Below are 1,022 nucleotides of genomic sequence, written 5' to 3' on the forward strand. Positions count from 1 at the left end.
CTCCAAAGAATGTTATTACAGCTCCAGAGGTATAGCTTGAATATAGTGTAAAAGCCTGGAAAGGAACTATTCATTGCTGATACACTCAGTCGAGCATTCTTTCCCAATAAGCCGAGTACAGAAGAGTTGAAGTCGGAGGTTTTATCAGTCAAACAGGAAGAGCATCTAATCAAATCCATTGAAGAGATCAACATGGTCGAGTTTCTGCCAATCACAAGTCAACGCCTTGTTGATCTCAGAAAAAAAACTGAACTTGACGAAGGTCTTCAGCAGTTGAAACATATTATCAAGATTGGTTGGCCAGAAACAAAAGAAGAAGTCCCATCAGAAATCAGGAGATATTTTGACTTCAAAGAAGAGCTCAGCATCCAAGATGGTTTCCTTTTCAAAGGAAATCGAGTAATTGTACCCGTAGTGCTAAGGCCCCACATGATCACGCAAGTCCACTCAAGCCACCTTGGTATTGAAAGTTGTTTAAATAAAGCAAGAGACGTCCTGTTTTGGCCTGGCATGACCGCAGAGATCAGGGACTGTGTTTCTAAGTGCGAAACATGTAACACTTATCAGACAAACCAGCAGAGAGAACCACCCATAACTCATGATCCACCTAAACGCCCTTGGTCTCATGTTGCAACAGACCTTTTCAGTTTTGAGAACAAAGAGTGGTTCATCATCGTTGACCACTGGTCAGATTACATTGAACTGAACCAATTATCCAGTACAAACTCAATCAAGTATCAAGTCTCTCAAGAATCAGTTCGCACGCCATGGCATACCTGATACTCTGTATTCTGACAACGGACCACAGTTTACTTCCAGAGAATTCAAAGAATTTTGACCACCAAACGTCTTCACCACACTATCCACAATCAAATGGCAAGATTGAAAATGCTGTTAAGACAGCCAAGAAGTTACTAACCAAAGCAAAGGCAAGTGGACAAAATTCATACTTGGCCATTTTGGACTGGCGAAACACAACTTCACCCAATATTGGATCATCACCAGTACAAAGATTGTTTGGA

Source organism: Montipora capricornis, chromosome 10 (assembly GCF_036669925.1).
Source record: "Montipora capricornis isolate CH-2021 chromosome 10, ASM3666992v2, whole genome shotgun sequence".
Taxonomy (NCBI): domain Eukaryota; kingdom Metazoa; phylum Cnidaria; class Anthozoa; order Scleractinia; family Acroporidae; genus Montipora; species Montipora capricornis.